This window comes from Salvelinus fontinalis, chromosome 26 (genome assembly GCF_029448725.1).
Source record: "Salvelinus fontinalis isolate EN_2023a chromosome 26, ASM2944872v1, whole genome shotgun sequence".
NCBI lineage: Eukaryota > Metazoa > Chordata > Actinopteri > Salmoniformes > Salmonidae > Salvelinus > Salvelinus fontinalis.
The window spans coordinates 41180157-41203764 of NC_074690.1; the positions used below are offsets into that span (position 1 = coordinate 41180157).

A 23608-nucleotide genomic window follows, 5' to 3' on the forward strand; every position below is an offset into this window, starting at 1 on the left:
AGGGAGACATTGAGTAATTTTCAGGTTAATTTGATATATTTTGATACTAAAATGGATGTAGTGAATATGAGACACATGGAAACAATGTGTTCATTTTATTATAGTAAATTATGAATTAGTAGGAATTGTTAAATCCACTATACGATCACAATGACTTTGATAGACATTTCAACTGTTTTTTTGTTAGTATTTTATAGCGCAGATTTATGGAGAATTGCTGTGGGAGTGCTATTTATATCCCGTCACTACTGATCATTCATCCATACTGTGTGTGTCCCATCATTGCAGCTTTGGAAATAAATTAACTATCCATCCATTGCTCCTTCCTGTGTTGACTCACTGACTTGAGAGACGGGACCAGGAAGGTCACGGTAGGTCGATATCTAGCTCAAGCTTGCAAACGTTTTTTTTAATTATTTTATTTATTGAATATTTATTGAATATTCTAAACATATAATATACTTGCAGTGAAGCCGCTCAACAACTACATCATACCAGTCACCCAAAAGATTCCCATTCAGAGCGACACACAGAAGCATCCAGGGTCAATGCACCTGCTCAAGGGCACGTTGACCAATCTACCACCAGGCCAAAAAACGTGAACCCGTACCCTCCAAGATCCCCAACCATTCGAGACCCCTCCCACAGTCCCCCCTCAGGAAGAAAAAACAATTAATTCCATTCCCCACCCCAAGAACCCCACAATGCACCAACAACCAAGAGAATGAGCTAAAGAGAAAAAAGGAAAAGACAGAAGAAAACAGCAAACAACAATGCAAAAAAATTATAAAACAAAATAATAAATTTAAAACAAGGACAACTAAAATCATAACAGCAATGCCAACTGTATATGTTTGAGTGCATGTCTGGCACTATTACATGTATGTGTGTGTTCTTGTATGTGTTTATTTGAGTGAGTGTGTGTATATGCATGTGTACCAACACCTGCACGGCATCAGCCTCAGGCAAACCAGCATTAGTTGCCACTTAGTGTCATTCAAATGTACTTTTTATTATGTTTTATTTTGACTTTTATCTTTTGACCATCATTCTATCTCCTATCATCTATCTATCATGAGGTAGTCACCTGGAATGCATTTCAATTAACAGGTGCGCCTTGTTAAATGTTCATTTGCGGAATTTCTTTCTTTCTTAATGCATTTGAGCCAATCAGTTGTATTGTGACAAGGTAGGGGTGGTATACAGAAGATAGCCCTATTTGCTGAAAGACTAAGTCCATATCATGGCAAGAACAGCTCAACTAAGCAAAAAGAAATGACAGTCCATCATTACTTTAACACATGAAGGTCAGTCAATGCGGAAACTTTCAAGAACTTTGAAAGATTCTTCAAGTGCAGTCGCAAAAACCATCAATCGCTATGATGAAGCTGGCTCTCATGAGGATTGCCACAGGAAAGGAAGACCCAGTTACCTCTGCTGCAGAAGAAAAGTTAATTAGAGTTAATTGTGAAGACAACACAACTATGCCTATGAGATGGGATTGGGATGAATCAGAACGGAAGAAAATGCAGCCAACAAGTGCTCAGCATATGTGGGAACTCCTTCAAGACTGTTGGAAGAGCATTCCAGGTGAAGCTGGTTGAGAGAATGCAAAGAGTGTGCAAAGCTGTCATCAAGGCAAAGGGTGGCTACTTTGAAGAATTTCAAATATAAAACATATTTTGATTTGTTTAACACTTTTTTGGTTACTACATGATTCCATATGAGTTATTCCACAGTTGCGTTGTCTTCACTATTATTCTACAATGTAGACAATAGTTAAAATAAAGAAAAAACATTGAATTTGTAGGTGTGTCCAAACAATTGACCGGTACTGAATATGTATTGTGGAGGAGAACTGATCCTAGATCTGTACAAAGGCATAACATCTACAGCAGGAACAACTGGCGGTGTTAAAAAGGCCCAGCTGGATTGAATTGAGCTATTTAAAATGACATTTGAATGTCTAAATATTTGTTCTGTTTGTCAATACAAGACAGGGTCTGTGGAGGCTTGGCTTATTAGTGGTAGATTTGGGGGAATAGTGATAGATTTTTGGAGGGACCCTTGTCACTACAGCCAATCAGTGAGCTGCTTCCCTTCCCCCACATCTCAGGCAGTTCTGTAACTCACAACACTTCCCCTGCTTTCATCAACAATGGAGTAGCTTCCCCTGCTTTCCTCAACAATGGAGTAGCTCCCCCTGCTTTCATCAACAATGGAGTAGCTTCCCCTGCTTTCATCAACAAGGGAGTAGCTTCCCCTGCTTTCATAAACAATGGAGTAGCTTCCCCTGCTTTCATCAACAAGGGAGTAGCTTCCCCTGCTTTCATCAACAATTGAGTAGTTTCCCCTGCTTTCATCAACAATTGAGTAGTTTCCCCTGCTTTCCTCAACAATGGAGTAGCTTCCCCTGCTTTCCTCAACAATGGAATAGCTTCCCCTGCTTTCATCAACAAGGGAGTAGCTTCCCCTGCTTTCCTCAACAATGGAGTAGCTTCCCCTGCTTTCATCAACAAGGGAGTAGCTTCCCCTGCTTTCCTCAACAATGGAGTAGCTTCCCCTGCTTTCCTCAACAATGGAGTAGCTTCCCCTGCTTTCATCAACAATGGAGTAGCTTCCCCTGCTTTCCTCAACAATGGAGTAGCTTCCCCTGCTTTCATCAACAATTGAGTAGTTTCCCCTGCTTTCATCAACAATGGAGTAGCTTCCCCTGCTTTCCTCAACAATGGAGTAGCCCACTGAACTAAAGCCTTGCCATTTCAGATCTTTTTTTTTAAGAGTGGGGAATTTTTACAATTAGGAAATAATATGTAATGTTTTACTCGTACCTCAGCCAGCATTGTGAATGGTGTCTGATGCAGTGACAAACTAGACCATGGCAGTAAATCTAATACTTAGGTGTTTTTAGTCATGCATGAAAGGTCTGGGGTGGTTCAGTGCTTATAAGTTACTGACCCTGGAATACATTTATGGCCATGCTGGCAGGGTCTGAATCAAACCCAATGTCCACCTGGTACACTGGCAGGATTTGAATCAAACCCAATGTCCACCTGGCACATTGGCAGGCTCAGAATCAACCCAATGTCCACCTGGCACACTCTGGGCTTAACTTTACTGTCTCTTTCCATGAAACATGGACACCAACTTAAAGTGCTTGGGAACCTAACATGTCTTCAGGCAAGGTTACTCATGTGGTTAACCAAACCACCTCTATTAGACTTCACCTCCTTGGACCTCATCTCAGTGAGTTTAGGTTGGGGAAACCGTGGAGGAGAGGGCCTTGGACCTCATCTCAGTGAGTTTAGGTTGGGGAAACCGTGGAGGAGAGGGCTTTGGATCTAGTTCATGGCATTGAGGAGAGAGCAGCTGTAACACAGTACCTGGTCTAGTAAATGGCATTGAGGAGGAGAGAGCATATGTAACACAGTACCAGTGGTGTAAAGTACTTAAGTAAAAGTACTTTCAAGTACTTGTTTTGGTATATCTGTACTTTATTTTAACATTTTTATTTTTGACAACTTTTACTTTTACTTCACTACATTCCTAAAAGAAAATAATGTACTTTTAAATCCATACATTTTCCATGACACCCAAAAGTACTCGTTACATTTTGAATGCTTAGCAGGACAGGAAAATGGTTCAATTCAGCACGTATCAAGAGAACATCCCTGGTCATCCCTACTGCCTCTGGTCTGACAGACTCACTAAACAGAGAACATTCCTGGTCATCCCTACTGCCTCTGACCTGATGGACTCACTAAACAGAGAACATCCCTGGTCATCCCTACTGCCTCTGACCTGACGGACTAACTAAACAGAGAACATTCCTGGTCATCCCTACTGCCTCTGACCTGATGGACTCACTAAACAGAGAACATCCCTGGTCGTCCCTACTGCCTCTGACCTGACGGACAAACTAAACAGAGAACATTCCTGGTCATCCCTACTGCCTCTGACCTGATGGACTCACTAAACAGAGAACATCCCTGGTCATCCCTACTGCCTTATGATCTGACAGACTCACTAAACAGAGAACATCCCTGGTCATCCCTACTGCCTCTGACCTGACAGACTCACTAAACAGAGAACATCACTGGTCGTCCCTACTGCCTCTGACCTGACAGACTCACTAAACAGAGAACATCCCTGGTCGTCCCTACTGCCTCTGACCTGACAGACTCACTAAACAGAGAACATCCCTGGTCATCCCTACTGTCTCTGACCTGACAGACTCACTAAACAGAGAATATCCCTGGTCATCCCTACTGCCTTATGATCTGACAGACTCACTAAACAGAGAACATCCCTGGTCATCCCTACTGCCTCTGATCTGACAGACTTACTAAACAGAAAACATCCCTGGTCATCCCTACTGCCTCTGATCTGACAGACTCACTAAACAGAGAACATTCCTGGTCATCCCTACTGTCTCTGACCTGACAGACTCACTAAACAGAGAACATCCCTGGTCATCCCTACTGCCTTATGATCTGACAGACTCACTAAACAGAGAACATCCCTGGTCATCCCTACTGCCTCTGATCTGACAGACTCACTAAACAGAGAACATCCCTGGTCATCCCTACTGCCTCTGATCTGACAGACTCACTAAACAGAGAACATTCCTGGTCATCCCTACTGCCTTATGATCTGACAGACTCACTAAACAGAGAACATCCCTGGTCATCCCTACTGCCTTATGATCTGACAGACTCACTAAACAGAGAACATCCCTGGTCATCCCTACTGCCTCTGATCTGACAGACTCACTAAACAGAGAACATCCCTGGTCATCCCTACTGCCAATGATCTGACGGACTCACTAAACAGAGAACATCCCTGGTCGTCTCTACTGCCTCTGATCTGATGGACTCACTAAACAGAGAACATCCCTGGTCGTCCCTACTGCCTCTGACCTGACGGACTCACTAAACAGAGAACATCCCCAGTAATCCCTACTGCCTCTGATCTGACAGACTCACTAAACAGAGAACATCCCTGGCCATCCCTACTGCCTCTGATCTGACAGACTCACTTAACAGAGAACATTCCTGGTCATCCCTACTGCCTCTGACCTGACGGACTCACTAAACAGAGAACATTCCTGGTCATCCCTACTGCCTCTGATCTGACAGACTCACTAAACAGAGAACATCCCTGGTCATCCCTACTGCCTCTGATCTGACAGACTCACTAAACAGAGAACATTCCTGGTCATCCCTACTGCCTCTGATCTGACAGACTCACTAAACAGAGAACATCCCTGGTCATCCCTACTGCCTCTGACCTGACGGACTCACTAAACAGAGAACATCCCTGGTCATCCCTACTGCCTCTGACCTGACGGACTCACTAAACAGAGAACATTCCTGGTCATCCCTACTGCCTCTGACCTGACGGACTCACTAAACAGAGAACATCCCTGGTCATCCCTACTGCCTCTGATCTGACAGACTCACTAAACAGAGAACATCCCTGGTCATCCCTACTGCCTCTGATCTGACAGACTCACTAAACAGAGAACATCCCTGGTCATCCCTACTGCCTTATGATCTGACAGACTCACTAAACAGAGAACATCCCTGGTCGTCTCTACTGCCTCTGATCTGATGGACTCACTAAACAGAGAACATCCCTGGTCGTCCCTACTGCCTCTGACCTGACGGACTCACTAAACAGAGAACATCCCCGATAATCCCTACTGCCTCTGATCTGACAGACTCACTAAACAGAGAACATCCCTGGTCATCCCTACTGCCTCTGATCTGACAGACTCACTAAACAGAGAACATCCCTGGTCGTCCCTACTGCTGTCACGATCGTCAATGGGAGAGAGAGAGGACCAAGGCGCAGCGCGTGAAAAAAACATCTTCTTTTTATTATAAGAAGGAAAAACAAAACAAACCAACAAAACAGACGACCGTGAAGCTATACAAACATAAGTGCTGACACTAAACACTCTGACATAGACAATTCCCCACAAAACAGCTAAAGCCTATGGTTGCCTTAAATATGGCTCCCAATCAGAGACAACAATAACCAGCTGTCTCTAATTGAGACCCAATTCAGGCAACCATAGACTTTCCTAGATACCTACACTGAACACTAAACCATCTACTCTACTAAACCCCCTAAAACATACAACACCCTAGACAATACAAAAACACACAAACTTCCCCATGTCACACCCTGACCTAACTAAAATAATAATGATAACAAAGATGGCCAGGGTGTGACAGCTGCCTCTGATCTGATGGACTCACTAAACACAAATGCTTCGTTTGTAAATGATGGCTGAGTGTTGGAGTGTGCCCCTGGCTATCCGTAAATAAAAAAACAAGAAAATGATGCTGTCTGGTTTGCTTAATATATGGAATTTGACTTGTGATACTTAAGTATATTTAAAACCAAATACTTTTAGACTTTTACTCAAGTAGTATTTTACTGGGTAACTTTCTATTAAGGTATCTATACTTTTACTCAAATATGACAATTGGGTACTTTTTCCACCACTGATCATGAGTCTAATCTGGTCTCCTTCGACATGGTTAGCCTCATTATGAGTCTAATCTGGCCTCCTTCAACATGGGCAGCCTCATTATGAGTCTAATCTGGTCTCCTTCAACGTGGTCAGCCTCATTATGAGTCTAATCTGGTCTCCTTCAACATGGTTAAATAAAATAATTTTTGCAGAATTAAATACCCACAACTTTCATTCTGTGGGTATTAGATTGACTCAGTTCACAGACTGTCAGCCAGACAGTGATTGTGCAAAATCAGACTAACTTAGAGTAACAACCAAATAAAAAGACAAACAGGGAATGTTCATTGACCCAAAAAGACACTATACTTCATTCAAAGAATCAGCACTTTATTTCATATTTTATAAAGAACACCTGTGGAAATGGGCAGTGGATTTAGACATCCATCTGACTCCAAAACAAGACATGATTGAATAGTTGAATAGTGTCTAATCCAAATAATCAGCACAATGGCAGATGAACATCCCTGGTGTTTCTTGAGGGGCTCTGATGTGGAGAGACTCTTCTCTGCCTCGTCAGCTTCATGATGTTGTAGAGACTCCCTAGAGGATCCATGGTAGTCCCGTCTCTCTCCTAAAGCCAGACAGATGGTTGAAGGGCCACAACAGTAGAAATCCACTGTAAAAGGTGATGCCAACATGATAGATGATGTTGTACAACAATTGACATCTGTAATGAATGTTACAATTATCTTAAGACAGTCAAGTGAGCAACAAGTCATATTTTGTCTTGTTTTCACATTAGTAGTAACATCGATGATTGTAGGCTAGAAATAAGTTATTCAAGTTGTTGAAATCCTTAGCAGTGTGCCAGACGACTTTTGGCCTCCTTTCTGTGTTTGCTAAAATTGGCGCATGAGGGCGATGCACACGCGAATTGGTTGCAGAAACTCCTCCATGCTAATACGGAAACCACTAGTTATACCAATACCATAGACCTACTGTAGGACCCATAACTTCAACAAACAACAATATAGACCTACTGTAGGACCCATAACTTCACCTAGCAATAACACAGACCTAGAACTATACATCATTTAATTTTTCAGGTGAAACATGGAAACTAAAATGGCTTTGTCATGACATTTCATAACCAGATAATTTTGTGAATAATCCCACTAGGCTACTCTGTAATGTGTTGTCATTCTAAATGTCCTGAATAAAGGAAAATAGTTGTGTGTGTTGTACAATAGCCTATCCATCAAGGAACAGTTCTCTACACATTATGAGCTAAATATCTCTGTGTCCAAACAGACTTATGAGACCCTACTGTAAATCAAGCAAACACTAACACAATATAAACATCAATTTGTTAGGGATGTTGGATCCAACGTGGAGCACGGCATAACTGCCTTTACCAGAGTAATGAATGAAGAAGCACTTTGGTTGTTGTTGCATGTCGTGATGTTTGTCATTTGACTGGCATTCAGAAAATGATTTCCTGGATCAGCTTATGATAGCTGAACATGTGACTAACTAAACAGCTACAGTGTTAAGTATTGTGTAATTATTGAAGACCCGCGTTAATGACAGTAACGATTCGGGTGTTGTCAATAAAGTTAAGGTGACTCTCAGTTAGAACCATTGGATTTAGCAAACTCTGAAATGATTTAGGATTTCTGTGCCCATGAAAACTGTTTTTCCAGCGTAACATAAGGAGACACTAAATGTTACGTTGTTAGAGAGCATTTCAGAGATCTGAATACAAAAAACTGTCCCACAGCAAGATCGAGTGTTTAAGTTGAAGTTCATCATATGACAAGCATAACGTTATGACTATAACTACTGTTCCCTGAAGGTGGGAAACTACGTACAACATACAATTAAATCCACACATATGACTATAACTACTGTTCCCCGAAGGAGGGAAACTAGGTACAACATACTATTAAATCGGTGCATCGCTGGAAGCCCCGCCTTCCACAGGTGATGAGGGTGAGGCTCAATTTATTCCTTAAATTAGCATGGGGAACAGTAATTATAGTCATAAAGTTACACTCCCTTTCAGTTGGTCAACTTCGGTACAACATACTATGGGGAAATACAATCATTCCCCATGCCGACCCAAACGGATACTAAAGGAAACGACCCGTGGCAGACCACCCAGACCTGACCCCGCAAGATGCGTTTTGTCAATTTTTGTCAATTTATTAATTGTCTTTTGTTTGAAACACTCCTGTCAATGTTGAGTAAGGACACACACCTGATTACGCATATAGAAGTAGGACTAGTCTACCTGGCCTGCACACAAATGTAGGCCTATAAATGTGCCCATTTGGGGATGTCTGATAGTATTTCTGATTGTCTTAACGCTGCACCACTAATGAGTTGTGGAGCTTCTCAAAGTAATTTTTCTTCACCTCAAACAGCAAGTAAACAAAGTCTAATCAAATTCAATTGAGTATGACAATAGTTTCTCAAAGTATTTTAGTAAAAGATTACCAGCTCTCACACTTTCGATGACCACTCGGCATAAAAGGGAAAAATGTAATGCTCTTATCCTTTGCACAAATAGCCGACAGTTGCGTCTGTCCCAAACTCACTGGCGTGGGAAACTCTGACGGCCGAGATTATTTTATACAATGTTGCAAGCTTGCTATCAGGAGTTTCGGGCCAACCCAGTTGATAGTTGATACAATGTTTCAAGTTCGTTGTCAACAGGCCATGCTTAGCTAATGTGATTTATTTTTTAAATCAGGATATTTTCTACCTGCAGGCTGCAATGTTTTTATTTGTTGGCTTTATGTAGGCTATTTTTTAGACAGTTGGCAATGGCAATAATAGTTACTTTTAGATTTGTGAGAAAGATTCTCTGGTCTGATGAAACCAAGATTGAACTCCTTGGCCTGAATGCCAAGACACACATCTGTAGGAAACCTGGCACCATCCAAAAGGTGAAGCATGGTTGTGGTAGCATGATGCTGTGTGGATGTTTTTCACCAGCAGTGACTGGGAGACTAGTCAGGATCAAGGGAAAGACGAACGGAGCAAAGTGCAGAGAGATCCTTGATGAAAACCTGCTCCAGAGCGCTCAGGACCTCAGACTAGGGCGAAGGTTCACCTTCCAACAGGACAACAACCCTAAGCACACAGCCCAGACAGCGTAGGAGTGGCTTTGGGACAAGTCTCTGAATAACCTTCAGTTGCCCAGCCAGAGCCCAGACTTGAACCCAATCAAACATCTCTGAAAAAATCCATGCAGTGAAACTCCCCATCCAACATGACAGAGGTTGAAAGGATCTGCAGAGAAGAAATGGGAGAAACTCCCCAAATGCAGGTGTACCAAGCTTGTTCATACCCAAGAAGACTTAAGGCGGTAATCGTTACGAAAAGTGCTTCAACAAAGTACTGAGTAAAGGGTCTGAATACTTATGAACACTATGAATAATTAGCAACATTTTCTAAAATCCTGTTTTTGCTTTCTCATTATGGGGTATTGTGTATATTGGGGAAAAACAACAATTTAATACATTTTAGTATAAGACTAACGTAACAAAATATGGAAAAAGTCAAGGGGTCTGAATACTTTCCGAATGTGCTGCATACAGCAACACCTCCCCCATAAGCATTCCTGTCTTTTCTGTAGATGTTATATCCCTGTATTGCTACTGCTGTATCAAAAGGAATTATCTTAGTGAGTTTCAGAGATGAACAGTACAGTGCCTTCCAAATTCAATAGGCAGGCAAGTAAACAAAAACACTTTCAAATAAAAACTTTTCCAGAAAATGTAAAAACATATAACGCCTGTCCAAGAGACAGTCGAACAATAGTGTTCAAGTTGTCATGCGGTTCCTAAGCTAATTGCCACGAAATCCCTTTTAAAAAGTCAGGGTATGAGTCAAGAAAACTTGGCACAGGGGGTTCTGGCAAAGGCTGACGTAGTACTCCATTTGCCATAATAAAACAAAATATCGTCACAGTAATGTTTTTGTGGAGCAACTCACTGGTTGCTCAGACCCGTGCTAAGATTCCTCACTCCGGGGATACCCATCGCCAGATGCTCGGGGGTTTGCTTCCTCATCTGAGGAGGACAGATGCCCCCGCTTCTCTCTACAACATGAATATAAAATAAGAAAGGTGTTGCCCTAACACCGGGGGAACACAAGTAAGCTTCAATCACCAGAAGTTATGCATGCTAACCAACGTTAGTCAATGTTGGGCTCCAGAGTGGTGCAGCGGTCTAAGGCACTGCATCTCAGTGCTTGAGGTGTCACTACTGACCCTGGTTCAATTCCAGGCTGTATCACAACCGGCCGTGATTGGGAGTCCAATACGGCGTCGCACAATTGGCCCAGCATCGTCTGGGGTAGGCCGTCATTGTAAATAAGAATTTGTTCTTAACTGACTTGCCTAGTTAAATAAAGGTTCAATAATATAAAGTTTTATAATACACCGTTTTTTTACAAATCCGTCAAGGCACCAACTTTGAGAAGGGTTTAAAACAAAAATTTCAAACCAATTCATTAATGTCATTGAATCTAGGGTATGTTTCGCCTTTAATGTAATGGAGTGAAAAAAATAGGCTGAAAATTATACAATAACTTAAAAGCTCTAACAATTTGCCCCCACAGGAAATCTTCACCGGCAATTCTAGAATATACTATATAGCCTCAATCTGGTTAAACTATCATTATGACATCATGGATGGATTCTAGAATATACTATATATCCTAGAAACCTGGTTAAACTATCATTATGACATCATGGATGAATTCTAGAATATACTATATAGCCTAGAAACCTGGTTAAACTCTCTGTTAGGTGAAAATGATCTGTTAATTGAATGATTAGAATATTCCGCCCTGAAACATATAATTCTATGGAATTGATTAGAATGTATAAAATCATACTCAATAAATGTGTAGTCCTCGTCAGAATTAGGTTAAAGACAAAATGGTATTTTAAACACAGACTGTCTGAGCTTGGTGCCGACCTGACTAGAGATTTGGGAGAGAACAGGGAGTATGACTCAAGGACAAGGTCACTAATCTTTGGCGGCTGGGTAGCAGGACGTGTGTGTGCGTCTGGTTGTGTGTATGTGTGTGCGTATGGTTGTGTGAATGTGTGGGTGTGAGAAGTCAGTATAAAATGTATTGTTTTGTATTCTTGACTTTAGAACATTCCCGTGTATAAACCTTTTTGACTATTTTAGCTGAGCCTACGTCTGTTTCATACGACCAGGATCTTACAAATTCTGGTTTGCAGACTGAGTAATATATTAAATTGGGTTATGTACCTGGAGAACATAATTCTCTTATCACTATCATTATGATATCATGGATGAATTCTAGAACATACTATATAGCCTAGAAACCTGGTTAAACTATCATTATGATATCATGGATGGCCAGTCCTTGTATTCAGAGTGTAGTGAATTCAGGGGGTAGCCCTGAGCTGAACTCAAACCTGGGTCCACTGACTGTCAAGCCAACACCTTATAACTGTTACACCAAGATGTTGGAAACTTCTTGATGAGGTCCCTAGGTTTTGGGTTAAGGTTGATACAATAGCTTTCTCTATGAATTTGAGAGTGGTTACATTTCTCCAGCCCCCATCCCTCAGCTGTCTAACATTAGCCAGCTAGCTGGCTATCTTTATGGGTGTTGTGACATGAGTTTGAAATTGTAATTCTGGTTGTTTTAGGGACTCCTGAAACAACCAGCAAACCAGGCTGTCGTTTTGTGAAACAGTGGATGTATAGAATCTAGCTAGCTGAAGAATTTACTGCAAATTGAATGTACAATTTTGTAAGCTTGCCTTGTTGATATTTGCCATGCAGATAGATGAAATAACGTAGCTAGCTATGTTCTTGCTTATTGTGCAGTGGATAATTAAAATCCCTGTATGCCTATGGATGTGTAGCTAGCTATCTAGCCGATCTGTGTATGGACCCAAACGTTTGGTATACATATTAGTTCAGAACCTAGCTATGAACCTCAGCTATCATAGCCAGTTGTATCAACTTCAAAACAGCCTGAATGACATTAATGAAGCCTATGGATTGAGTAGAATATAATATCATGTTGTACCAAGGATGCAAGTCGTATATACATGTAGTTATTACCATGCATGAGATCCCCACATTGTAGCCTGTACATTTAATATATTCACTGATCACGTACTCTACCTTGGCAAATAAAGGTGCTGTTTAGGTATGAATGTCTTTGAGATTATTTTTCAGTCATATCCAATACCAGGAGTATCAAATTCCATTCTTTGAATGACGCTGTGTCTGCATGTATGTATTACAATTATACACTTTAACAGAGTTTACCAATCTTGGTTCTGGGACATCAATGTTTACACATTGTAACTAATAGACTAGAAACAGGATTTTACTAGTTAATTCATGTATACAGAAATAGAATTTAAAAAACAGTACACTACACTTCCTATGCATCATGTAAATAACACCGGTTCATCTCAACATCTAATGCCCTTCATCTGCATTCATCTGATAAACACAGGAGTATGGAGTATTTCATCAAATTACACTTCATTTCAACCAGTAGAGAATGTGAAACACTTTATTGAAAAGCTCAGTATCCAAGTGTTATAAATACAAGTTTAATCTGTACTTCAATGCACATCTGTTGTGCATTATAAAAACAGAGGAAGAAAGAGGTGGCGGGAGAGGTGTAAAAGACAGAAAGGGAAAGAGGTAAGCACATAGGAGCAGGGAAGGCAGCACATGATTAATGAATCACAGTGCTACCTAAATATTCTCACAGTTCATCACAATTACATAATAGTGTCTCTAGTCGGCCCAAAGGTTATCTTAAAAGCGGGGTAGGTGGCGATGATGGGACTGCGGGTTGGCATCCTCTAACATCCAAACATACCTGCAGATGAGAGACAGATGGAGAGAGAGAGCATGTTTAAGCCTTGTGTTTTCATCAATCAGGAGGTGAAATGCAAAACTGACCTTGGATCATTAACTCTGGGACTACTGCATCTATCTGTATTTCAATGTAAATCACATCTTTAATAATACTTCCTGTATAATATAAACTGACCTGGGATCATTAACTCTGGGACTACTGCATCTATCTGTATTTCAATGTAAAGCATCTCTTTAATAATACTTCATGTATAATATAAACTGACCTGGGATCATTATCTATGGGACTACTGCATCTATCTGTATTTCAATGTAAAGCATCTCTTTAATAATACTTCATGTTGACCTGACAAAGAGACCTCTCACCTCTGATCATGCTGTGCCCTCTTTGTAGCCAGTTCAGATACAGGAGGGGTTCACCGACACAGCTGATAGAACCTAGAGCAGGGGTGTCAAACTCATTCCACGGAGGGCCTAGTGTCTGCAGGTTTTTGTTTTTTCCTTTCAATAAAGCCCTAGACAACCAGGTGTGGGGAGTTCCTAACTAATTAGTGATGTTAATTCATCAATCAAGTATAAGGGAGGAGCGAAAACCCGCAGACACTCGGCCCCCCGTGGAATGAGTTTGACACCTGTGACCTAGAGGATTTAGGGAGAGAGGGATGAAGTGAAGAAGAGAGACTGTTATTGAGAAAATAAGGTAGTTAAAACTTCTCTGGGATATGTGGGACGCTAACGTCCCACTTGGCCAAAAGCCAGTAAAAATGCAGAGCGCCAAATTCAAATATATTACTATAAAAATCAAACTTTCATTAAATCACACATGAAAGATACCAAATTAAAGCTATATTGGTTGTGAATCCAGCCAACATGTCTGATTTCAAAAAGGATTTACGGCGAAAGCACATCTTGCGAATATGTTAGGTCAGTACATAGCCACAGAAAAACACAGCCATTTTTCCAGTCAAAGACAGTTGAGTAACAAAAAGCAGAAACAGAGATAAAATGAATCACTAACCTTTGATGATCTTCATCAGATGACACTCATAGGACTTCATGTTACACAATACATATATGTTTTGTTCGGTAAAGTTCATATTTATATCCGAAAATCTGGCCAAAAGCTATATATATATATATAAAAAAAAAAAATCTGGCCATTTTCTATGGCCAAAAGCCAGAGAAAATGCAGAGCGCCAAATTCAAATAAATTACTATAAAATCAAACTTTCATTAAATCACACATGAAAGATACAAAATTAAAGCTACATCGGTTGTGAGTCCAGCCAACATGTCAGAATTCAAATAGGCTTTTCGGTGAAAGCAAACGATGCTATTATCTGAGCTAGCACCATAGTAAACAAAGAGAGAGAAGCATATTTCAACACCGCAGGCACGAAACAAAACGCAGAAAGAAAAATGACCTAAAAAATAAAAATAAAAATGGTTTGTCCTCGGGGTTTCGCCTGCTAAATAAGTTATGTTATACTCACAGACATGACTCAAATAGTTTTAGAAACTTCAGAGTGTTTTCTATCAAAATATACTAATAATATGCAAATCTTATCTTCTGGGGATGAGTAGCCGGCAGTTGAATTTGGGTATGCTTTTCACCCAAACGTGAAAATGCTGCCCCCTATCCTAGAGAAGTTAAAGCGACAGTGTTCAACAGGAATCTGTGTGTGGCCTCACCTGGTGTGAGGCCACACTAAGTGGCTACAGAGTACAGAGTACTTTATGCTGAAAAACAGACACACAAGGACAAACAACATAGTGTAGTTATAGAAATAATGAAGTGTCTTACTATTCTCCATGGTTGGCCCTCTTGCATATTCTTTGAAAATGGAAGGAGCCGCAGTTATACACCTGAACCTGCACAACACAATCCATCAATCAGATTGATACATGAGTGTGTAGGTGTGGGTTATAGGGTGTCTAATTGTTCTAAATGTTTTCAATATGGGTGATTTAAAATAGCCTGTTTTGTTTTTGCACAGACATCACACCCTTACCTAAACAGCACTCACCTGAGAAGTAGAAATCAAAAGGAGAGAAACTGTGGATTGAATAACTGCAGTTGACATAGCTAAGTAAATGGAAGAATACTCTTATGGCAATGTGAATTAAAAGAGCCTTTGGTTGTGCATAGTGTAGTCTATGGTGTTGCCCGGGAACAGCACCCTCTTTGATGAAGTAGGAGGTGAAGATCTCCTGCACACGGATTGCCTCTCTTGCTGCGTTGTTGGACTCCATCCTTGAAACATCCTGCAGAGCAGCAGACTCCTCCTCTGGGACACGGCGGCGAGCTGCAGATCCCCTCCTGGTCCTAGTGTCCATCCTCATGAAGTTACGCAGGACACAGGTAGCCTTCATTTAACAGTTGTTAAAGTACTGTGTGAATTTCACCAGGTTCATATATTAAAATGGCATGTTGATTTGTTATTATGCATGTCTGCATCCTGGGAGTAGGGGAGTGTGTACTTACGTTTTGCCCTGCGTGCTCGTGCTCAAATCATTTAGATGCACTATGAGAGGTAGGCACACTTTCTGTCGTCTTCAGAAAAGTTTGATTCTTTTAAGCACCAAGTCATCCACACAGTGTTTTGTTCATGTATAATGTTGTATATTTAGAGGTTACTCATAAGTGGATGCTATTGTTAAGATGTACTTGTAATTGTACTTTTTAGGATGATATCAACATTCTGAATTCAACATGTGGTTAATAGCTAGCTAAGGTATTAGCAGGCTATTGTATGTGTGAACGATGGTTAGCTCCTCGAATGATCCCAGTCCCTTGTATTGTGCATCTGTTGTAGAAAGAGGCGACGATTTTTTATTTTACCTTTATTTAACTAGGCAAGTCAGTTAAGAACGAATTCTTATTTTCAATGACGGCCTAGGAACAGTGGGTTAACTGCCTGTTCAGGGGCAGAACGACAGATTTGTACCTTGTCAGCTCGGGGATTTGAACTTGCAACCTTTCGGTTACTAGTCCAACGCTCTAACCACTAGGTACCCTGCCGCAGAACATATGTGCTCTACAAATGTTTTATTTTCTTTTGGATGCAGGTATGTGGTTTTATCTATGTAAAATATATGTTTTGTGTTGATGTATAATAAGGAGAGGCTGTACTAATTTTTGTATTCGAAAATCATTTTGATGCACTATGAGAGAAAGAGGCGACGATTCGCCGAACATATGTGCTATACAAATGTTTTATTTTCTTTTGGATGCAGAGTGAATTCTGCTTAATTAAAACTACCTGATCTCCAAAGTCCACGTCTATAGTCTCAATCAACCACACACAACGCCGAGTTACAGCGGCGCAGTACAGCACCTCTCCTAAACAGCTATCCTAAACAGGTGTTATACTCTGCTAGCCAGCACCTCACCTAAACAAGTGTGTGTTTCTTTCGCCTCTAGATTGGATGCATTGATCCATTGTTAACGTTATGTTTAAGACTGTATTTACTGGTGTTAATCCGATCTTCAGTCTCCTCCTCTTCCTCCTTCACTCCAAAAACTGCATCCTCCTCGTTCACTTCCTCCTCTTTTACTCTGAACGCGTCTTTCTCTTCTTCTTTCACTAACAGGTTCATACTCTACTTCTTGTTTTACTGTGATATCCTCCTCAACAACGTTCAGCCAAAGACCCTATTTCTCCGTCCAGCAGACATCCTCTTCTTTAACAGGAGGAGAGTAACTTAGTGAACTCGTGGTCGGGGGTGTTAGTTAGCATTAGCTTAGGACTAGGCTAATTTAGCCATTAAATGGGGTAACAAGTAGATACGACAGAAGTGTGTTCTAAACACAGTGGCAAATAGACACTGAAATGGTCTGAAGGGCCTCAATGTTTCTGCGATGTTGGCTAGCACGCTAACCAGGTGTCTGACTAACTGTTGTTCTCGAAGAAGCGTCCCGTCCACTAGATTACACGTCACACTGGCAACGTCGACGGGGCTGCGTTCAGTACATACAAACGTAAAACAACGTTCAATCGAACAAAAACGGTACTATATTGAACGATCAGTTGGAAAAACGGGGAGGTGTTGGGTTGTGTGTTAAAATGCACAGCTCCTTTTAAATACATCACTCATTGATTAAAGTCGCACACCCATCGAATGGAGCAAACGTATCTCAAAGTCTGTTCAAGAACGTACAATAACGTTTTGGCAAACCGTGTTGTTCAGCACAAACCGTTCCACAACGTAGCAAACGTTCAGTCAACCTGAAGGCATCGCTGAAAGACGCTAACAGAGACAAATATTAATGGCGTCTTTTTGTAGGCACTAACTCTGCCATGGTTCGTTGGACAAAGCCTATGGGGAAATTAATAGTTTTTGGAAAAACACGGAAAATAAGGTCTGTGGTGAACACAGGCTTAGGAGATCGGATACGTTGTGTTCTATGAGATTCTATAACGTCACTTTTTGTGAATTCTGAAGCATTTACGTAATGAAAACAAGCACATCAATCAAATCAAATGGTCTTTGTCATCTACACATATTTAGCGCATGTTATCGCACCTGCAGCGAAATGAAATGCTTACGTTCATAGATCCAACAGTCAATGCAGTAAAACGTAACAAAATATAAAATTAAATATAAAAATAAATATCAGATTGAGCAATGTCAGAGTTTGGAATATATATACAAAAATAAACGCAACATGGAACAATTTCACATATTTTACTGAGTTACAGTTCATAGAAGGAAATGAGTCAATTAAAACACATTCATTAGGCCCTAACCTATGGGTTTCACATGACTGGTCAGGGGCACAGCAATAGGTGGGCCTGGGAGGGCATAGGCCCACCCACTGGGGAGCCAGGTCTAGCCAATCAGAATTCGTTTTCTCCCACAAAAGGGCTTTATTACAAACATAAATACTCCTCAGTTTCAACAGCTGTATGGGGGGCTGGTCTCAGACGATCCAGGAGATGAAGAAGCCGAATGTGGAGGTCCTGGGCTGGCGTGGTTACACATGGTCTGAGGTTGTGAGGCCGGTTGGATTTATTGCCAAATCCTCTGTTGGAGGTGGCTTATGGTAGAGAAATTAACATTCAATTCTCTGGCAAAAGCTCTAGTGGACATTCTTGCAGTCAGCATGCCAATTGCACGCTCCCTCAAAACTTATGTGGCATTGTGTTGTGTGAAAAAACTGCACATTTTAGAGTGGCCTTTTATTGTCCCCAGCACAAGGTACACCTGTGTAAGGATCATGCTGTTCAATTAGCTTCTTGATATGCCACACCTGTCAGGTGGATGGATTATATTGGAAAATGAGAAATGCTCACTAACAGGGATATAAACAAATGTGTTCACAACATTTGAGATAATTAAGCTTTTTGTGTGTATTGACATATTCTGGGATCTTTAATTTCAACAGTTAACTCTTAAGGAGCCGCCCAATTTTTTGCCTAACTGCCTGTAGCTCAGGACTCAAAGCAGGGATATGCATATTCTTGATACCTTTTGAAAGGAAACACTTTGAAGTTTGTGGAAATGTGAAATCAATGTAGGAGAATATAACACATTAGATCTGGTAAAAGATAATACAAAGAAAAAAACAACCGTTATTTTGTATTTTTTTTGTACCATCATCTTTGAAATGCAAGAGAAAGGCCATAATGTATTATTCCAGCCCAGGCGCAATTTAGATTTTGGCCACTAGATGGCAGCCATGTATGTGAAAAGTTTTAGACTGATCCAATGAACCATTGTATTTCTGTTCAAAATGTTGTATCAAGACTGCCCAAATGTACCTAATTGGAATATTAATAACTTTTCAAGTACATAACTGTGAATACCTCAAACAATCGCATGGTATTCTTTTACTGTAATAGCTACTGTAAATTGGACAGTGCAGTTAGATTAACAAGAATTTAAGCTTTCTGCCAATATCAGATATGTCTATGTCCTGGGAAATGTTCTTGTTACTTACAACCTCATGCCAATCGCATTAGCGCACATTAGCTCAACCGTCCCTTGGGTGGGACACGATCTGTAGAGATGGCTTGGGGATGGCCATTTGACACGTTACCCAGCTTGGTTTGGGGATGGCCATTTGACACGTTACCCAGCTTGGCTTGGGGATGGCCTTTTGACATGTTAACTATTCAGACCCCTTGACTTACTCCACATGTATCTACAGAGCCTTCAGAAAGTATTCAGACCCCTTGATTTACACCACATGTATCTACAGAGCCTTCAGAAAGTATTCAGACCCCTAGGGCCTGATGGAACTAGCGAATGCAGCCAGTAAATTCCCTGGGAACTCCTAGGGCCCGATGGAACTAGTGAATGCAGCCAGTAAATCCCCTGGGAAGTCCTAGGGCCCGATGGAACTAGCGAATGCAGTCAGTAAATCCCCTGGGAAGTCCTAGGGCCCGACGGAACCTCCCACACCGTTCTAGGACTGACCCCATTTAGTAGACTACACTGTACTAGGACTGACCCCATTTAGTAGACTACACTGTAATAGGATTGACCCCATTTAGTAGACTGTACTAGGACTGACCCCATTTAGTAGATTGCTCTGGGTCTGACCACATTTAGTAGACTGGTGGTTTGTTTGGTTGATTGGCTGTTGGTCGACTGTACTGGGACTGACCCCATATAGTGGACTGTTCTGGGACTGACACCGTTTAGTAGATGTACTAGGACTGAACCCATTTAGTAGACTGTACTGGGACTGACCCCATATAGGTATCTGTACTGGGACTGACCCCATTTAGTAGATGTACTAGGACTGAACCCATTTAGTAGACTGTACTGGGACTGACCCCATTTAGTAGACTGTTTGTTTGTTTGGCTGACTGGCTGTTGGTCGACTGTACTGGGACTGACCCCATTTAGTGGACTGTTCTGGGACTGACCCCATTTAGTAGACTACACTGTACTAGGACTGACCCTATTTAGTAGACTGGTTGTTTGGCTGTTGGTCGACTGTACGGGGACTGACCCCATTTAGTGGACTACACTGTACTGGGACTGACCCCATTTAGTAGACTGTACTGGGACTGACCCCATTTAGTAGACTGTACTAGGATTGACCCCATTTAGTAGACTACACTGTACTGGGACTGATCCCATTTAGTGGACTGTACTGGGACTAACCCCATTTAGTAGACTGTACTAGGACTGACCCCATTTAGTAGACTGTACTAGGACTGACCCCATTTAGTAGACTGTACTAGGACTGACCCCATTTAGTAGACTGTACTGGGACTAACCCCATTTAGTAGACTGTACTAGGACTGACCCCATTTAGTAGACTGTACTAGGACTGACCCCATTTAGTAGACTGTACTGGGACTGACCCCATTTAGTAGACTGTACTAGGACTGACCCCATTTACTAGACTGTACTAGGACTGACCCCATTTAGTAGACTGTTCTGGAACTGGCCCCATTTAGTGGACTGGTTGTTTGTTTGGTTGAAAGGCTGTTGGTCAACTGAGATTCTCAAATGTATACAAAGAAAAAAATAGAGGTGCGCAAGACACTGGCTCCTGTCTGATTGGCACCTGTCTGATTGGCTCCTGTCTGATTGGCTCCTGTCTGATTGGACTGATCCATTGGGAGGCTCCTGTCTGAGTGGACTGATCCATTGGGAGGGTCCTGTCTGAGTGGATTGATCCATTGGGAGGCTCATGTCTGAATGGACTGATCCATTGGGAGGCTCCTGCCTGAGTGGACTGATCCATTGGGAGGCTCCTGTCTGAGTGGACTGATTCATTGCGGAGGTCTGTCATAGTGGACTGATCCATTGCGGAGGCCGTGGGGATGGCACAGTCCATCACTTTAAGACATTGTATATGGTTATATTACATAAGAACAATGGTGCTAGTGAATGTAGCCAGTAAATGCAGCCAGTGAAAAAAGGAACAATAATCGTCATTAATCTACACACAATAGCCCATAAAGACAACGCGAAACAGAACCTTCCAGAAGGACAACCATCTATGCAGCACTCCACCAATTAGGCCTTTATGGTAGAGTGGTGGCAGCATCATGCTGTAGGGATGTTTTTCAGCGGCAGGGAGTGGGAGACTAGTCTAGTGTCTGGGGGATAGAGAGAAATCAAATGGTGTATTTTGATGTGTGGCGGAGAGTGATGCAGGCGCTGGAGATGGAGGTGTGTTCTAGTGGGTCTGGGCAGGTGTGATGTAGTTAATGAAGATGGGGGTGTGTTCTAGTGGGTTTGGGCAGGTTTGATGTAGTTAATGGAGATGAAGGTGTGTTCTAGTGGGTCTGGGCAGGTGTGATGTAGTTAATGGAGATGGGGGTGTGTTCTAGTGGGTCTGGGCAGGTGTGATGTAGTTAATGGAGATGGGGGTGTGTTCTAGTGGGTCTGGGCAGGTGTGATGTAGTTAATGTTTGTATGATATTGTAATTTGTATGTGTATGTTTTGTATTGTTTATAAAATATCAAATGAAATATTTTTTAAGTCCCAATGCAAAGTTACAGCTTTTACATAAAACCAATCAGAATTCCAAAGAATGCCAAAGTCAGGTGTGATGTAATATGGAGGACCAGCCTATTCCCTATGATGTAAACTGCAACAGAAATAACTTCAAATCGTTTGCACTCATCACTTGAGTGATTAAACTAATTCACAGTTTTGGAAGTACATAACACCATATAACCAAATATCAAAGAATGTTATTATATGCAGTTATCTTAGCCAGCCAGATAACATTAGCTATTTAGCCAACTAGCTATGGTCAGCGAGCTGGAGCCCAACTAATGGAGACCAGTTAGAAGCCAACTAACAAAACCCAACTAAAACGTGACTGCAGATCAAAAGAGCAGAGACATACAGAATGATATCAGGGAAAATCCCCAACATCCATAATAGATAGATTCCAGATGTCAGTAAGAATGACTACAACAAAGTTACTAAGTCTGTAACCACACTGTGTTGTTACACTGGTGAGTAAAAACTAATGCTTCCTACCCTTTAAGTTTTTGTCTGAAAATTAAATAGAGATTTTACTCAACTACGTTACCCACTCCAGTCAACGAATGGCGGTATAGGACTTTATGGCGATGCTGCTAATGTGACGTATAATCTAGTGGACTGTAACGGCTTTCTTCTGTGGAGAAAGGATCGGACCAAAGCGCAGCGTGGTTAGTGTTCAACATGTTTAATAAAGACGAAAAACACTACAAAATACAAAACAACAAATTTGAAAAACCGAAACAGTTCAGTCTGATGCAGACACACGAAGACATGAAGACAACCACCCACAAAACCCAACACAAAACAGGCTACCTAAATATGGTTCCCAATCAGAGACAATGACTAACACCTGCCTCTGATTGAGAACCATATCAAGCTAAACATAGAAACGTGAAAACTAGACACACGACATAAAATGCCCACTCAGCTCACGTCCTGACCAACACTAAAACAAAGAAAACACAAAAGAACTATGGTCAGAACGTGACATGGACGGAACGCTTCTTTCAACAGCAGCAACAGTTAGTCAGCCACCTCGGTAGCTTGCTAGCCAAAATAGCCGAACCAATAAAGCTCTTTAGACTATTTCGTGTATATTAGCCACTGTGTTTTAAACCCTCTTCTGTCGTTTAGTTAGTTATCAGATTTAATTGCATATTTACGGTGTTGTTGTTATTATTCAGCTAGCGGGCTGGTTAAGTTAGCATTAGCCTAGCTAGCTAACACCTGCGAACTTGAGTTCACTAAGCTACTCTCCTCCTGCTAAAGAAGAGGAGGTCTGCTGGACGGAGAAATAAGCTCTGGGGCTGAACATTGTCGTGAAAGAGGAGGAGGAAGAAGTGTCTGTTATCGTAAAAAAAAGAAGTTGGGGGTGAGGCTGTTACCTTGAAAGAAGAGGAAGACGCATTCAGAGTGAAAGAGGAGGTGGATGTTACTGTGAAAGAAGGAGGTCGAGGTCTGGAGGTCATTTTGCAGGGCGCTGGCAGTGCACCTCCTTGCACAAAGGCGGAGGTAGCGGTCCTGCTGCTGGGTTGTTGCCCTCCTACGGCCTCCTCCACGTCTCCTGATGTACTGGCCTGTCTCCAGGTAGCGCCTCCATGCTCTGGACACTACGCTGACAGACACAGCAAACCTTTTTGCCACAGCTCGCATTGATGTGCCATCCTGGATGAACTGCACTACCTGAGCCACTTGTGTGGGTTGTAGACTCCGTCTCATGCTACCACTAGAGTGAGAGCACCGCCAGCATTCAAA

At 41.7% G+C, this 23608-nt stretch overlaps 1 long non-coding RNA gene across 1 annotated transcript; it reads right to left on the reverse strand.

Moving 5' to 3' along the window:
- Nucleotides 1–13058: 13058 nt before the first annotated feature.
- LOC129824368 (uncharacterized) lies at nucleotides 13059–17315 on the reverse strand. Its single transcript, XR_008754739.1, has 2 exons — nucleotides 13753–17315; nucleotides 13059–13387 (listed from the first exon to the last, which is right to left on the reverse strand). It is a non-coding gene; the product is annotated as an uncharacterized LOC129824368 (long non-coding RNA).
- Nucleotides 17316–23608: the final 6293 nt, after the last annotated feature.